The sequence below is a fragment of the Pan paniscus genome, chromosome 3 (assembly GCF_029289425.2).
Source record: "Pan paniscus chromosome 3, NHGRI_mPanPan1-v2.0_pri, whole genome shotgun sequence".
In the NCBI taxonomy this organism is placed as follows: Eukaryota; Metazoa; Chordata; class Mammalia; order Primates; family Hominidae; genus Pan; species Pan paniscus.
In genome coordinates, this window is record NC_073252.2 from 15121180 (window position 1) to 15136293 (window position 15114).

General features: G+C 42.3%; 1 long non-coding RNA gene across 1 annotated transcript in view; it reads right to left on the bottom strand.

The window, feature by feature from the left end:
- Positions 1-11680, bottom strand: part of LOC117979918 (uncharacterized) — a 377793-nt gene extending 366113 nt beyond the window's left edge. Inside the window, exons 1-2 of the long non-coding RNA XR_010111922.1 lie at positions 10492-11680; positions 8409-8482 (exon numbers count right to left, since the gene is read on the bottom strand). This is a non-coding gene — a long non-coding RNA (uncharacterized LOC117979918). The remainder of the gene's footprint in view (positions 1-8408; positions 8483-10491) is intronic.
- Positions 11681-15114: the final 3434 nt, after the last annotated feature.

Consider the following 15114-nt stretch of genomic DNA (forward strand, 5'->3'; position numbering starts at 1 on the left):
CTGAATAACTGAATGAATGCATGAACCACTTGGCATCTGTGCAGTCCTGAATGAAATACTGATAATAGCATTTGTCTCCCATTTTTCTCCCATGGTGGGTTTGCACACACTTCAACACCCTGGGCCATTTCCAAGTTTCTTTTCAACAGGCATTAAGTGCCTACCCACCCAGTCCTCCATGTCCTAGAGTTGTTCCTTCTCAGGGATGTGTTCAGAACTGGTTCTAGTGTGGCCCATCCAGAATTCATTATATCTTCTTCTTTTTTTATTTTATTTTTTTAATTGAGACAGAGTCTCGCTGTGTTACCCCAGGCTGGAGTGCAGTGGCACAATCTTGGCTTACTGTAACCTCCACCACCCGGGTTCAAGCGATTCTTGTGTCTCAGTCTCCCAAGTAGCTGGGACTACAGGCACGCACCACCACGCCCAGCTAATTTTTGTATTTTTAGTGGAGTCAGGGTTTCACCATGTTGGCCAGGCTGGTCTCGAACTCCTGACTTCAACCTGCCTCGGCCTCCCAAAGAGCTGGGACTACAGGCATGCCACTGTGCCCGGCCAGAATTCATTACTCTTCAAACCTGAGGCCTCTTGTGCCTCAGTGTTCTTACTGGTTAAAAGGGAATAGGTAATAATAATTCTATCTTGTAGGGTTGTTATAAGGATTAATGGAGATAATATTAGTAAAGCATTTAGAGTAATCCTGGCACATAGGAAGATACTACTTGTTAGCTGCTATCATCATCATCTTTATATTATAATATTCTTGTTATGGAGCACTGTATATTTAATATCAAGAATTTCTCATTCATGGTTGCCAATAACCCTCAGCACAATCAGGGTTGGTTGTGCTGAGTTGTGCAGAGTTGGTTCTTCCCATATAATGAATAATGAAATGAAGCTCAAGGAATTTAAGTTATCAGCTCAAGGTCTGTCAACTGCTAGATGTCACCTTCCACTGCTTATCCGTAAGGACTGTCTTCTTTCTCTTACAATGTGTTACTTCCCAAAATAAAAGGTAAAGAGTGTAGCCAAAAATAGTTAACTAGCAATGGTGGAATTCCAGGCACGTAGAAGGAAGTGTCCCTCCTGGTGACCCACAATCCATCTTGAACAGGAAATCTTGCTGGCCATGAGCTCCATTCATGATATACCCAAGCATTTTCCCCACTAAACTTCAAGTTCCTTCAGAGTAGAGAGGTGCTCTCCCAGCACCCAGCATGGTTCCTGGCATTTGGTAAGTATAATACATGCACTGTACAGCCAAGATACTCTACAGGAGAAAAACATCAAAAATTCTCCAGAATATGTCTATGGCTTATATCCTATGGAGAGTTACCTTTTCTTCTCCCTTTTCGAGATCTCTTTTTTTCCCTTTTCCTCCTTAATGAAAGAAGGAATATTTATTTGGCTTTTTAAATGTTAATCTTCCTTACTCAGCCCTCTCTCTAATCTGGTCATATCTCCGAACCCAGCCTGTCACTCATATGGCCACTTGTCCCATGAACAGTATAAACTCAACATGCCCCAAACCACGTTTATCATCTCTGCCAATTTTACTCCTCCCAAATTTGTTCCTACTTTTGTAATTTCTGATCTCTCTTGGATGCATCATCCACCAAGCCAGAAACCTCAGGGTCATCTCTCTCCTTCCCATCATACTTCCTCACCCATCCATACGTCAAGTCTGCCAATTCTGTCTCTGTAATCATTCTTATATTATTTCTCTAATCTCTCTTTCCACCACTTTTAGGCTACCATCACCTCTAGCATGGACTACTGCTACAGTCCTTTTATCTTGTGTCTTTTCAATCTAATTTTTATTGAGGCAAAGTACCATTTTTGAGCAGAGATGAACTAGCCATTCACCAAACTGGTTTTTCTTTCCTCCAAAGCAACATCTTGGCTAGGCAGGAGACCAAAATATGCCACCTCAAAACATGCCTCTTTGGTATAGTATTATCTTGAACCAATTATTTTGGAACCCTGCAGACACAAGAGAATCTCTGAAAAGAGAGTAGACGTTACCCTTTTGCAGGGAAAATTTGCATCTATAAAAAAATCTCCATATGCAAGAATCTTAGTTGGTTTTATGCTGCTGTAACAGCATACCACAGATTAGGTAATTTATAATGGACAGAAATGTATTTGGCTTATGGTTCTGAAGTCTAGGAAGTCTTCTTGTTGCATCATTGCATGGCAGAGGGCATCATCAGTACATAGCAAAGGAACAAGAGAGGGGGCTAAACTCATTCGCATGGCCTAAAAACATCTTAAAGGTCCTACCTCTCAACAGTGTTGCATTGGGAATTAAGTTTTCAACCCATATGCTTTGGGAGATACATTCTAATCATAGAAGAGTGTCTCCTTCTTTGTACCAGGAAGAAAAGGATGACTACATCTCTAAAGACTCTTATCAATGGAGAAGGCACTGACTTAATCTGCATAACAAACCTTACCCTGTTTACTGAGCTTTTCCTGGGTATTTCTCCATAACCAGCCTTCCCCACACCCTTTTTCCATTTCAACAGACATGGTATTTAAACCTGAATTCAAAGCCACTTCTGTGAGATTTATTCACTTACCCTTGCATATATCTGATGTATACTTGAAATATACATGTTAATAAACTCCTGAGCCCCTTTCTCTTGTTAATCTATTTTTTTGTTACAGAGGTCTGTCCCAACTAAGAACTATGAAGGGTAGATGTTTCTTCCTGTACAGCTCCATTTCCCAGGCTCCCTTGCTGTTAACATTGGCAGTGTGACTGTGTTGACTCAGCTCTGGACAGTGGAATGTAGATGGAAGTGATGTACTCATTCCCTGATCTAATCCTTAAATACTTTCTGCACAAGCCTTCTCAGTTTCCTTGCCTCATCTGCTGGCTTGATGTCAATGGCCAGAGTTTGGAAGTCATGACTAGAAAGTGGCAGAGCCTATGTCCACCTGCGACTCTGAATACCTTCCTTGAACAGACCCCTTGCTCTTACCAATTGAAATACATGTCACTGAAAAATAATCTTGCACAGCATTTAATCACTGAGGTTTCAGAATTTCTCTGTTGGAACACCTACCTTTGCCTTAACTAATATATCTTTCTAAAGCAGAAATTTGACCTGCTTAAAACCTTCTAATCTCTGCCTATCATCTTTGAGATCAGGTCCAGAGTTATCTGGCTCTGGCCCTATCAAACTCTCTAATCATTTATCTCACCATTAAAGTCACACATTTCACTTTCCAGTAACATCCAACTACACGTCAGTTCCCCCATTCCCCAGGATAGCTCATATACCTTTCTATCTATCCCTGACTAACTTCCTGGTGTTTGAAATACCCTTACTATTTTTTTATCATAAACTTAGTTTATATTAACCTTCAAAGATTAATTCAAGTGCCATCTACTCCAGGAAGCCCTCTCTTCCTCTCTCAATCCAGGCTAAGTTCCCCTCCCCCGAGTGCTTCCCTCTACCTCAATGGATCACAAATTATATTGCAGTCCTGATAATGCAGCTGTCTGGTCTACCTGATAGGCTGCCAAGGAGCAGCACCAAGAGGGGTCTATGACTTGTCCATCATGATATCCTGGCTCCTACCCTAGAGCCAGTGTACTCTATAGAGTCACCCCTCAGTATCTGTGGGGGACTGGTTCCAGGATCCCCAGTGGATACCAAAATTCACAGATGCTGAAGTTCCTTATACAAAATGGCATCGTATTTGCACATAACCTATGCATTCTCCTATATATTTTAAATAGTCACTAGTTTACTTACATTACTTAAGACAATGTAAATTCTATGTAAACAGTTATTATATTGCATTGTTTAGGAAATAATGTCAAGGAAAAAAGTTTGTACAGACACAACCATCCTTTATTTTTTCAAATATTTTTGATTCATGGTAGGTTGAATCCACAAATGCAGAACCCACAGATACAGAGGGCCAATGGCATATGCTTATTGGGTTGAAACCTTTCTCATTCCAGCTGACTTATGTCCTAGGCTAGTGATCTGCTTTCTTTGTTCACAAGGCTTCTTTGCTATGCAAAGGTACTCCAAGAAAGTTTCAATCTTTTTTTTAATCTTTTTGGAATCTGTCTCTTTCATTTGGGTCATGTAAGTATGCCAGAGTTTACCAGCTTCAGGAAAATGGTAAACAGAGAGTGGGATAGTAAGGAAACAACAGCCTCAGCATTCATTTCCCATCCCTAGTGCTGCTGCTATATGTAAGTCCTTACTCAGTTGGCATAGACCACCAAAAAATGAGTGATGATGCTAGCAGCCCCCCTTCCTCTGTACCAGCTCAGCCACAGGGTTCCTGAGGCCACCACACTCAGTACTCAGCCCTCCCAGGCCCCCATGAAGGCACCTCCTTCTAGGAACCCATCTTCCAGCTGGAGCAATTCACTGAACACTCCCACAACCATGCCCTTGACCCAGTCCCTGAAGACCTAACCAACTCACTGATTATGCCTCCACTGTCTTCAAATCTTGAAAAAGTCCCTCTCTACTTTAGACTATACCTCAATGGGTCTGTACCTTCAGACAAAAAAGAAAAATGTTGTGGGATTAGAACTGAGTTGGGGAGAGGCTTGCCTGTTTCTTTCTTTTTTTTCCACCCCCATCCTTGAAACTCAAAAAGGCTATTAACTGCTTTCATGAAGAGTAAAGAAAATTCAGATCTTAGTAACACAGACTTGTTAACTTTGCTAGGAGAGGAAGGAACGCCTTTCCTTCATTTCCAGTAACTCTATGGCATCAAATGAGACACAGATAAGTTTCTCAACCACCCTGCTACAGCAACTAGCCCCACTTGGCAAATCAGAAGAGGCAACAGCAGAGCTGAGCCTTGGAGAACCAGGAGCAGTTGTCAGGTAAAGCAGGGAGGCATAGTAGAAGAGGTGTTTCTTGTTTCCTTTCCATTTACGCTATAAAAATATTCTTCCCCTTGTTAAATAGAGATGAAAGGGAAGCATTAAAGATCTTTAGTGTAAGCATGACATGATGGGGCAAGCTGGACAGAAGCCAAACTGGAGGCAGGGGAACTAGTTCCAAGGCTCATTCTCTGCTTTCCTCCAGGATGAGCTGTCTGCTAATTATCTCCTGCCCATGAAGCCACAGGCCCAGAGGCCCATAATGACACAGCACTGAGGGGTCCCTGCTTTTACTAGAATTATTCCTGATAAGCTTCACTTGACAGAAGACTTGGCTTCCCCAGTCTCTGATTCTTTTGTAAATCCCCAGAATTCACCTAAGGTCTCTGCCCTGGAGCTTTTGTAAGCTGACCTCAAACCCAGAAACACCCCCCTTGACTGACAGTCCTCTCAGGGTGGAACCAAGAAGAAAGATATTAGTCTAAAGGGAAAAACCCACAGAGGCATGGAGTTCCCCTTGGCTAAAGGAAAAAGCATGTGCACAATGGTGTGGCTTAAAGAATGATAGTACTCCTTGACCTTCAAGGGTTGGGCTCAAGTTCATGGTTCTTTTAAGGCTGTCAGAAGCCACAGTGAGTCATAACGCTGTTTGCCCTGGGAGGAGGGAGGGTGATGGGGTGTGAGTCACAACGGAGAGAAGGACTCACTAGTATGGGGCTTGGGAAAGGCCCGTAATAGTGATGTCTTCCAGTGTCTTCTGAGTTCTCATGTTTCCTTTCAGACTTTGAGCTGGGCAAGGGGCGAAAAAGGGGACTAGATGGTAGTCTCCTATTAATTAGAATGGATAACTAGAGAATAAGGGAAAAACTAACAAAAAAGGCCAGAAACAAGACTGGCCCTGGGGAATTTGAATTCCAGGTCATTTATAAAATAATAATAATAAATCAAAGGTTGTCTTTTGTCTTTCCCACAAAAAAATGTGACTTGGTAGCACCATGAGTGTATGAGTGATCTTGGGCCCAAATCTGTCTGCATGGGATCCCTGTTCTGCCTCTCCTTAGATGTGTGATCATAGGCAAGTCGTTGAATCTCTGTGGACACTAAGCAACATATTCTTGAACAATTACTATGTTCTGGGCATTCGACTTGGTATCTTATTTGCATCATCTCAAATAATTCCATCCCTACTTTATAACAATACATTCATTTCAGGGTTGTTGGGAGGATTAAAGGAGATAGCCCAGTGAAAGAGTCTAACTGCCTGGCACAATATAAGGATTAAATAGGTACCATTTCCCCTTAACCTGCTCCTTTTTATGGAAGTGTGCATATCTTGGGCGTTAGGCTTTCTATTAGCATGTTTACTTGAGTTTAGTTGAATTTATACATGTCTCCCTTGCAAAAGGGAAAAAAAATGCCTTTGATTTTGGTCATTCTCGCACTGTATAGCTTTATGTGCATTTTTTCACCAACATTATCTTCACACACATCATTTTAATTATGATTTTGTTACCTGTGATATCTTAGAACTATTAGCACAGAACATACTAGTGAAAAGCCAATCTGTTTAAGCAACAAAGAGAACTGGGAATAACTCTGTTTTTAATGTACCTATTCCCATGAGATCTTGAAGTCAGAAAGAAACAGCTCCCCTGGCTTTGCTGCCCTGACCTTTGGGTTGTACAAATCAAGTCGGCTTGGCACAGGAAGCGGCACTCAAATCCAGATTCTAACAAACCGGAAGTGAGGTGGAGAAAAATAGGATAAGCCTCTCCTTCGGGCACCAGAGTTCTTAATTGAAGTAGGGATTCCTTGGGTAAATCTTGTATCTTACAGAAGATAAAATTATATAATAATTGAAAACTATAGCTCCCTAAGCTATGAGGATGCAAAGGCAGAAGAATAATATAATGGATTCTGGGGACTTGCGGGGAAGGGTAGGAGGGGGTTGAGGAACAAAAGACTGCACATTGGTTGCCGCGTACACTGCTTGGGTGATGGGTGCACCAAAATCTCAGAAATCACACCTAAATAACTTACCCATGCAACCAAACACCTCCTGATCCCAAGAAACTATTGATAAAAAAAGCCAAAATATGAACAAACCCTAATGTAAACTATGGACTTTAGTTGATTATGATACATCAATGTAGGTGCATCAATTGTAGCAAATGTATCACTCTGGTGAGGGATGTTAATAATTGAGGAAGCTGTGGTTTGTGGGGGTAGGAGAGATATGGGAAATATCTGTACCTTCCTCTCAAATTTGCTGTGAAACTAAAACACCTCTAAAAAAAAAAGTATATATAAAAAAAGATATGGCTTGGTAGCATCACATAAAATTTAGTATTCGACCCAAGATTAGAGCCTTCTTTGGCTCCTTCGGATCAATAGCTTAACCCATATAGGAGTTATCAAGCCTTCATACAAGAAAAATATATATATATACACACACGTATAAAATATATTTATATAAACAACTTCATATATATATATACACACACACAACTACAACTCCCTAAAAGCTGGGATTGTGGAATTGCTTTTGTTGAATTATCCATGGATTAATAGTACATAGAAATTGCTCTGAAAATTACTAATAAATGAAGGAAGAAAGGAGAGAGAAGACTGAATTTCAACTACACAGGAGATTTGCTAATTCCTGTCTGTCCAAGAACTAAGAGAGATATAAGAACATTGGCTTGGCAATCAGACTTTCCTTGGGTAAAATCCAGGCTCTGCCACTAACCATCTCTGACTAAGGCATGTCAACTCTCTAGGCCTCCATGTCCTCATCTGTAAAACTGGGATATTAATACCTCTGTAGTGTGTAGGATTATATCATCACTCAATTAATTGATAGATAATAGATTATTCATACGACAGTATCCAGCACGATGTCTGGTACACAACCTGCACACTCAATGCTTTTTTCCCAAAGTTCCTAAAATGGGAAAAACTTCATCCTTTTTATTTCCTCTACATCTCCCTCTTATTTTTCCCTATTATAGAAGACTTCTGCTGTATGTGCAACTAAATAAGAAAAAAAAATGTTGAGAAAAAGTTAAGACCCTATCAGAAATTTAAGACTTCTTTACCAAAGAAGGAATTGTTTCTCCTTCTCTTTCTGGCTCCTCCTCCTCCTCTACCTCCTCCGCCTTCTTCATGCATTCATTAGAGTAGTTATGTCTGTTCACAGACCCCCTAAGGTAAATTGGAATAATGGGCAGCTTACGGAAGCAGGTTAATACAAAGGGTTAGGGACCTGGGTTCTGGAGCCAGATAGCCTAGGCTTGACTCTTGGTACTGCAAGCAATTAGTTTTGTGATTGCTGATAAATTAATTAACTTCTCTGTGTCTCAGTTGCTTCATCTGTAAAATAGAGGCATTAACATTTACCTCCTAAAGTTGTTAACTGTTGACATAAGTAAAGCACTTAGAATAATGGCTGGCTCATAGTAAACTCTCACTGAATCTCATATCTTTATTGCTGATCTAATTTTGGAGATAAATATGTAGGCTCAGAGAGACTATGACTTACCCAAGGTCACACAGCAAGAAGTAACAGCAGATCTTACATCGTCTGCCTCAGCTCTCTCTTCCTTCTCCACCACACTGCAAAGGAAAGGAGAAGGTTTATTGTGACACCTGTAAGCAAAGACAGCCTTGAGAGCCGATATGAATTATGCGCAGCTTTAACATTAGATTGCTTGTAAGTTCCCAGAGCAAGGAGCTCATCTTAATCCACTTGATATTCCTAGTACCCACACAGCATCTGGGACAGAGTAAACGCCAAGGGAATATTGGAGGAATGAATGAATAAAAAACGTCAATGAGAAAATAGGGGTTGGGAATCATAATACTATTGGGAATTTTAGACTCTGATGAGTGAACCAGGTCCTGCCCATTAGTGGAGGTGTATGGAGGTGGGGAGGAGATGAAGGGGCATTTAGATTTCTAAGGGAAAGGAAGAACAGACAGACCCACCCTTAGAAAATGCAGCTCAGATATTTCAAACACCTAATGTAAATGATGAGTTACTGGGTGCAGCAAACCAACACGGCACATGTATACATATGTAACAAACCTGCACGTTGTGCACATGTACCCTAGAACTTAAGAGTATAATAATAAAAAAAAAAAGAAAATGTGGTACATATACACCATGGAATACCATGCATCCATAAAAAGGAATGAGATCATGTCCTTTGCAGGGACATGGAGCTGAAAGCCATTATCCTCAGCTAACTAATGCAGGAACAGAAAACCAAACACCGCATGTTCTCACTTATAAGTGGGAGCTGAACAATGAGAACACAGGGACACAGAGAGGGGAACAACAAACACTGGGGCCTCTGGGGGGTGTGGGGGGAGGGAGAATATCAGGATAAATAGCTAATGCATGTGGGGCTTAATACCTAGGTGATGCGTTGATACGTGCAGCAAGTCGCCATAGCACATGTTTACCTATGTAACAAACGTACTTGTCCTGCACATGTATCCTGGAACTTAAAAAAAGAAAAGAAAAAAGAAAATGTAGCTCAGGTATAATCTATTGGAAGGGAGCGGGGCATGCTGTCTTTGATTTGGGAGATCAAGCCTATCAAGGGGTGTATCCTGGAAGAGGGGCAGTATATTATTGAACTTACTGCTTCCTATAAGACCTCACCCCTGACTAATCCCCTTCTCCAAACCCCACTTCTGCCCAAGCTTGGAAGGAAATGGCTTGGTAGAAAATGAGCAGAAATAAAATGGCTGGTGAGGAGGAGCAATTGCCAGAGTTGCCCTAGTGAGGAGAGGTCTTTTCATGGAAATAGCTAAATTCTCTTCTCAGGCAAAGCTGTAGCAACCATCATATTTGTGACTCACAAGGCATATTCCTGTCTGCGATCTCACTGGAGCCCCTCAAGACTGCTACAAGGTAGGAAAGGTAGATTCTATTAGCCTCGTCTCACAGGTGTGAACACGGAGGACCACAGAGCAAGGCAAAGCTGCCCCAGGTCACTGAGGGAGTTGGGGTCAGGAGCAGGCCCTGACACAAGAATCAAATTCATACCCTGGCCTCCCCATCTAACTCATTCAGGTTCTAGATTGCACACATGGCAAGTTCCGTGCCCAGGGGCCTAGATGGTTCACAGGATGCCTCCCCCAGCCTTATACCGCCACCCACACAATCCAGGTTTGAGAGTCAGAGATGGATGCTGGGTCTCTGTCTCTGAGAGCTGGCAGGAGTCTTGTTTGAGCCACTAATGTGATAGCCCTTTGTAAACTTTTGTCAGTCTGGGTATTACAAGTGGTCAGCAGGATAGATTGTGGCAGCTGCCTGCATTCAATCCACAGTTGGCCCCAAACTGACTGTATGGCCTTGGGCAAGTTACTTAATCTCTCAGGGCATCAGTTTCCTCATCTTTATAATGGAGATAATCATAGCAGATTTTGACTTTATTTAAAGATTTCTCTAAGCAGTTCAAAATTTCCGTGATAGATTGGAATGCCCCATCAGGTGATGAGTCCCCATCACTAGAAGTTTCCTAAGAAGCTGGTGAATGCAAGCATCTGGATTTAGGGAGAACACTGTAAGGCTGAAGCAAGCACTGGGTAGGCTCAGAGAGGCTATGACTTACCCAAGGTCACACAGCAAGAAGTAAGAGAAGATCTTTCATCATCTGCCTCAGCTCTCTCTTCCTTCTCCACCACACTGTAAAGGAAGGGAGATGGGCTCACCAGTTCCCAATCTCCCAACTACCTTAGAATCACCCAGGGGATATTTAGAAAATGCAGTTCCATTGGCCCCACTCGTGGGTATTCTGATTGCAAACATTTCAGACGGAGCTCAGAAACCTGGGTTAGTCTTAGGAGTACCCAGGTGTATTGGTTTGCTAGTGCTGTTGTAACAAAGTATCACAAACAAGGTGGTTTAAACAACAGAAATACGTTGTCTTATGGTTCTGGAAGCTAGAAGTGGGAGACCAAAGTGTAGATAGAGTTGGTTCCTTCTGAAGGCCATAAGGGAAAATCTGTTCCACGCCTCCCTCCTAGGACCTGGTGGTTCCCATCAGTCTTTGGCTCTTCTTGTCTTGAAGATGCATTACCCTGATCTCTGCCTTCATCTTCATATTAGATTCTCCTTGTGTTCATGTCTGTCTCTGTGTCTCAATTTCCTCTTTTTATATGAACACAGTCACGTTGGATTTGGGTCCATCCATTCTAACGGCCTCATCTTAACTTGATCAGTTGTAAAGACCCTATTTTCAGATAAGGTCACATTCACAGGTTCTGTGGATTAGGACCTCAATATCATTTTGAAGAACACAATTCAACCCATAACTTCAGCAAGGGTTAAGAATCAGTGCTGTTGACCAGAGCTTTTTCAAATGGAGTGTACCCAGGAACCTCCAGGAGATCCTAGAAAACAGCAGGTTCTGACTCGGTGGCTCTGCGGGCCCTGAGTCTGCTTTTTGAACTGGAGATACTGTTGGAGCAGGTCCAGGGACCACAACGAGATCCTTTTTTCAAGACAAGATTCCTACAAAACCCAGAAATGATTGCCAAGCAAATAGAAGCTCTTTGCTCCATTTCTCTAGTGAAAAGGACTGCCTTTATTCTTTTTAATCTCCACCTGCAAGTAGAACTCAGATCCTTCATGCCTGTCCCAGAGGAGGAGCCCAGGAGGGGCACCCATCCTAAGGCGGAAAGAAAGGATTGGGCTCTCAAGCTTTGGAAGCAGTTTCCCTCATCCTTATCCTCCCTACCCCAGCTTTGACCTGTTTAATCTTGTCTATTCAGTCATTTTCTTATTCTTGTCGTCTTGTACTGTCCTCCCCCTGCCCCACCCAACGCCCACCCCCAACGCCACCATCTGTTAGCCCAACTCAGCCTGAGCGCGGGTGGGTGCAGCTGGCTCCCAGGAAGTGACCGCCGTCAGGTCACCTGCGCCGGCCAAGTCACAGGCCAGAACCTCGCAGCCCAGCAAGGCCGGCCCGAGCCGCGAAGAAGTGCAGCCTCGCCGCTGGAGCCAATCTGCAGCCGCCGGCGGGGAAGGTGCGCCCCGCCCCCGCACGCGCCGCCCCAGGCCGGGGTAATCGCGTCCACAATGGAGTGCGCAAAGCCGGGCACAAAGACGACAGCTGCGTGGCAGGGCCTGCGAGGCCGTAGCAGAGGGGCAGCCACCCGCGCCTTGCAGCCTCCTTAATTTATTTATAGATGCGCTCGCTCTTTATGTGGCCTGGTTAAGGACGCCTTTCCATAAATACACAGAAACGGATGTTATTCTAGAGCCCACCAATAATAGACACAGCTGTAGAGGTTGGTGCTGAAATTAACAGCCCCACCTTGCTGTCCCCCCAAAATGGAAAATAAAATTAAAAGCATGTGTTTTGCTTTGGCTTAGGTATATGCAAGAGAGTAATCCTATTTAACAATGAGATGTTTCTTTTAAAAGGAAGGAAGAATGTCTTAGCAAACAATATTTTGGAGCAAGGCTATACCTTTGCTAATCAAAGTCGCCTTGTATCTGGCCCGCGACTCTCACCCTTAACTAGGAGCATCTGTTTAACCCAAACACAATCCTCTTCTTCCCCAGGCCACACGTGGTTCATTTCTTCACAAAATATGATTTGCCAAACACAATTCCGGCTCTTTCTGATCCACCCACTTGTTTGGGGCGTTGGCCCTATAACCGCTCTTTGGAGTCTAGGGGCTCAGAAAGAATCAAATCATTACAAAGCTGTGAAAGCGTCTCCAGCCTGTATCCCTTTGTTATTTCTCCCAGTTTGTTCGACAGACCCTTAATTCTATTATCCGGTTGTAATTTGGTTCTGTGTCTCTCCAACATTCTTTCCTTTATTCTGCCCTCTTTCTTTGTAATCGATTGACTCATCTGTAATTGGATTTTCTCTGGCTCTTACCAGCTATTAAAAGTAGCTATGTGTGTGTGTATGTGAGTGAGTGTGCTTTCTAACTAGGCCACACTTTCCAACACCTTGCAATCTTTAATCTTGCTCCGAGTTTCTAAGTATGAATTCAATTCCCTGATTCCTTGTGAGGCGTCAGGGAGTTGCAGAAAGGATACAAGCTTTAGAAGCAGTTTGGTCTCGTTTGTTGTGTTTAAGGCTGACATTTATCAAGCTCATACTATGTGCCAGGCATTCTTCCAAGCACTTTACAGGCATTAATAATCCTTACACCTCCTTTTAGGGCAGATACTCTTATTACTCCATTTTACGGAAAGCAAGGAGACAAATGGGCTAAGAAACTTGCCAAGGTCAGAGCTTTTGATCACGATGCAATTTTTCTAAGTTCTCCTCATTTCGTATCTGGGTGACCTTGGGCACAGCTTCTTATTTCTGCCTCTGTTTCCACATCTGCAAAATGACTAAATGTTGGTTTCTCTCACAGGGCATTTGTTAGAATGTACTGAGGGCACAGTGCCTGGTTGTCAGTGGGGATTAAACACACAGTCAATCCCAGTGCTGGGACAATGCAAGGGAGTCCAGTAACCCCTGAGCTGTGTATTAGAGCAAAGACTAAGGGAACTCTGGGAGCAAGAGTACAGAAATAGAGCACTGCTCTTAGACGCTTATAAAGCCACTACAGTCTTTGCCTTAGAGGAACGCAAACAGGAACCAAGCAGATCACTTTAGATAATCATTAGAAAGATTCTGCTGCTGACAAGCAATGTAATTTTTGAGAGTCACTTCCTCTCTGGAGCCTCCGGGTTTCCCAAATGTAAAAGGATGGAGGGAGATGGCTGATCACTGAGATCTCTTCTGTAACTATCTCTGGGGACAGGTTTGGTGCTGTCACCTCAAGGCTGGATCAACCCTGCCACAGCAAGTGAGTGCTTACACACTTCTTAGCTTCATGTCATAGAATTCTTTAGCTGACACCACAAATGCATAAAGTAGATACTCTTATCTTCATTGTACAGATGGAGAAACTGAGCCACAGAGTCGCCAAGTAACTTGCCCAAAGTGACATGGAAGTATTAGAACCAAGATTCAAACCTTGCTCTCTCCACTAAGGCCCAGCCCTGCCCATTTCTCGTGTGGTTCTCAGGTAAAGATAGAGATGGGGTGGTGCAGACTGCAGGCGGTGAGTTAGGCACTGGGAAGGAATAAATGACTAAGGAACAATGGACGTGCCAGACCGACACCACGAGTAGCTTGTTACTTGACCATCATTTACTTTGTGTAAACTTATGACATCCATTTTTTAGACAATCTAATAGATGATTTTGCAAGGCTGTGGAATGACATAATGAATACGAAACACTTAGCATACATAACACCTGGGCCTCATAGTCTCATAACTCTCCAATCATGTGAAGTATTATAATAATTATTATTGGAATGAATGTTTAAATACAGTCTGTGTGTGCAAAGGTATACAGGGATTTTAAATGTAATTACCAGATTTTTTATATCAGATTAAGATCTATTTTTTTAAGTCAAACTTTCAAAATCAGTCCTAAAAATTATAAACAGAATTGGTTCCACCTCACACGCCTCTCTCTACCAGGTCCTCATGCTGTTCAGGGGGACACAAAACCCAATTTTGACTGTCACTCAAGGGGTGCAGTGAGGAATTAACCTCTACTGCAAAACTGCAGAGTAGTATAATTTCATAACTTCAAACATCTGGCAAACTCCACAGGTAGTATTTGCAAAAGCAATTTTGCAATGACCGCTTTTGTTATCGCTTAAGTTTTTTTGAGTATTTTCCTTGGGAAATCTCCAATGTTTAACATTCTGCAGATTTAGAGATTTAATTCTCAATTTTCCCAAAACCGCATGATCCCAAATGTAACACTCCTTTTCAGATTTAAACAACATGTGTGTATTAACCTTGACAGCTCAAAAATATAACCTAATTGGACCACAGTTGTATAGACTGATCATTATAGTATTGTTTGAAATAATAAATAGCTGTAAGCAACTTACATATCCAACTATGAAGAGCTGACTCAATAGCTCATGGCATCTTAACAGTACTCTAGTTACCATTAACTAAGGGTTGGAGGAGGCAGGGAATAGGGAGTGACCTCAAATGGATAAGAAATGTTCTGAAATTCAGTAACAGAATTACACAACCTTGTGGAAACACTAAAAACTACTGAACTGTACACTTTAAAGGGGTGAATTTTATGGTATGTGAATTATCTCAATTGAGAAAAAAGTTAGGAAAAAAGGATTGGTACAATTCTGCCCATTAAGAGTCAACAAACTATTATACAAAAAAATTTTAAA